Source organism: Etheostoma cragini, chromosome 2 (assembly GCF_013103735.1).
Source record: "Etheostoma cragini isolate CJK2018 chromosome 2, CSU_Ecrag_1.0, whole genome shotgun sequence".
Lineage (NCBI taxonomy): Eukaryota > Metazoa > Chordata > Actinopteri > Perciformes > Percidae > Etheostoma > Etheostoma cragini.
Window position 1 is genome coordinate 29,965,807 of NC_048408.1, and position 3,382 is coordinate 29,969,188.

The window sequence follows — 3,382 nt, forward strand, 5'->3', positions numbered from 1 at the left end:
ATAGATAGATAGATAGATAGATAGATAGATAGATAGATAGATATAGAGAGAGAGAGAGAGAGAGATAGATAGATAGATTGGGAGAGAGAGAGATGGATGGATAGATGGATAGATAGATAGAGAGAGAGAGAGAGAGATAGATAGATAGATAGATAGATAGATGGATAGATGGATAGATAGATAGAGATAGATAGATAGATGGATGGATAGATGGATAGATAGATAGATAGATGGATAGATAGATAGATAGATAGATAGAAAGATAGATGGATAGATAGATAGATAGATAGATAGATAGATAGATAGATAGATAGATGGATAGATGGATAGATAGATAGATAGATAGATAGAAAGATAGATGGATAGATAGATAGATAGATAGATAGATGGATAGATAGAGAGAGAGAGAGATAGATAGATAGATTGAGAGAGAGAGAGAGATAGATAGATAGATAGATAGATAGATAGATAGATAGATAGATGGATAGATGGATAGATAGATAGATGGATAGATAGATAGATAGATAGATGGATAGATAGATAGATAGATAGATAGATAGATGGATAGATAGAGAGAGAGAGAGATAGATAGATAGATTGAGAGAGAGAGAGAGATAGATAGATAGATGGATGGATGGATGGATAGATAGATAGATAGATAGACAGATGGATAGATGGATAGATAGATAGATAGATAGAAAGATAGATGGATGGATAGATGGATAGATAGATAGATAGATAGATACTGTAGATGTTTATTGATCCCAATAAATTGGATATTCCGGTGTTCCAGCAGCAAAATCAGTCACAAAGGACAAAATATAAATATAAATGAAATACTAGGATACAATATACATGAAATAACAATATGAATAAAGTAAAATTAACAAATATTTGATTATGTACAGGATGGGGAAACAAAAATGTGCAACTGCTTAAATAAAATGCTAAAAAGTAAAAAAAAAAAAAGTTTGTTTTTGTTTAGTTTTTTGATTTTTGTTTTGATTTGATTGTTCAGTTTCTCTGATGTTCTCCTGTTCCAGATCTCCAGGAAAGACTTCGATGGCTTCAAGAAGATCTTCCACAGATTCCTGCAGGTCAAGGGTCCGGCAGTGGACTGGGCCAAGATCAACCGTCCCCCGGAGGACTCTGTAAGTCTGGGGGGGGGGGGGGGGGGGGGGGGGGGGGGGGGGGGGGTCCAGTCCCAATGTCCCAATGAGACAAAGTGTTAACGGACTTGAACACAACATCAGGAGAAGGGCCAGACTAGCACTAACTGGGGTGCGTTTAACCCTTGTGTTGTCCTCCCGTTAACCACGAACTTGTCCTTTTTAGGGCTTTTCCGATTTTTTTGTCACTTTTTCCAGCTTTCGGTACTTTAAAAAAAAAAACTGAGCTGGTTTGATAACAGGTTTTACACTTATTCTTGGAATGCATGGCAAAAAGCCTCATTTATATCAGATTATACCTAGGTTTTTAGGTAAATTATGAATTATTTTGACTTTAATAGTTAAGATCTGAGGATGTTGAGTGGATCTCAGATGGGTAGACGTCAAAGTTTAGTCCGGATACTGTTTTGAAACCGTAACATTTTTTTTTTAAATATAGCATTCAAATGCTATTCGATCCAATAAAACACCCCAAAATTCAGCTAAAGTAATAATTAATTTTACCTGAAGAATGTTGTATGCAATCATCCATGTTCTTTTTGGGCACTTTGGTTGAAAGAAATCCAAATTTCTGATATAAAACGGGTACCCGAGGACAACACAAGGGTTAAGGACTAGTTCACCCAAAAACACATGACAACGTTGTATATAGTTCTTACCCGAGGGGGTAAGTGAGCATCCGGAAAGCTTACCTCCTATTTCTTTAAAATGTATTAAGCTTTATTTATTAAGGTGAAGGTTCATTGAGAGGCAGTCTCTCTTTTGCAGGAACGCCCTGATCACGTTCGCACAGTTACACAGATTTATACCTGAAACTGTCTGATTCATTCATTCATTCTTTCATATTTATTAAAGAGGAAAGTTAGAAAAAGTAGCATAATATTACAATGTAAAAACGGGCCTGACTCAGTTTAAAAACTGGTTTTCAGCTGGTTCCTGTTCTAAAGACACATAAAACATGGGTACAGCACGTCAGGACAGACATTAATACAAGACATCGATATGGAAATATAAAATGTAGACAACTTAAAACAACAATGCAGTTACATAAGGACAAAGAGACTTATGCAAGACATCAGCCGGGCGAGACATACGGACGGTGCAAACACGGCTTGGACAACACATTAATAATAATAATTAATAATAATGAATTAAGGTGTGCAAGTGTAACTAATAAGAAGGAGCTGTTTGGGCCTTTGTGAAACACGTGATGGATCATAGACTTCTGATGTGATCTGGGATGTCGTTCCAAATCTCTGCCACTGGAGAGGTTGGAGGTTAAGGGCCTTGCTCAAGGGCCCCTCAGTGGGGGTGATAAGGGACACACTTTCCCACACTTTCGGTCTGGGGGTTGAAACACCGACCTCCCGGTCTCAAGCTGGCGTCTCTAACCTTTAGGCCACCTCTGTCCTACGGGGAGATTCTGATGCTAACAAGCCATCAGCTGCTGTTAGCATCCCATTGACTCCCATTCATTTTGACGTCACTTTGACAGCGAATAACTTCACATGTGAAGCGTTTAAAGACTCTATTTGTGCGTTAATTATTTCTAATGCACAACACAACGATGCAGGGCTGTAGTCAAGACCACCCTAGTCGAGTCCAAGACCAGGGCTAGTCGAGTCCAAGTCAAGACCAAGACCAGGATTCGTCGAGTCCAAGACAAGACCAAGTCCAAAGAGGTAAGAGTCCAAGACAAGACCGAGTCCAAAAAGGTTTGAGTCAAGTCGAGTCCAAGACAAGACCAAGACCAGGACTAGTCGCGTGCAAGACAAGACAGGGTCCAAAAAGGTTTGAGTCTGAGTCAAGACCGAGTCCAGGACAGAAAATAGGGTCTTATGCATGACAGTATCAAGACAATCATTTTGGGTTTCACTTGCCCTCCAATATAGTTATCAACATAATAAAGACACCTGGACTCGGTCCAGACCAGAAGCCATTTGGCAAGACCAGTGGTCTGGCAAACGGTCCTGAGTCTAAGACCGGACTCGAGTACTACAGCCCTGCAACAATGTAAACAAGGCTCCATTATCTTGTACGTTATGGCTCCGTAGCAGACGTTTTTGTGCAAATAGGCGATAAACGATCGTGTCGTAACCACGCGACTGTCTGTCACATAGGAGAGGAATTACCGTATAGTATATACATAGATATAGATAGATAGATAGATACATATATAGGAGAAGCTTGGAGGCAACCGGGGGGGGGGGGGG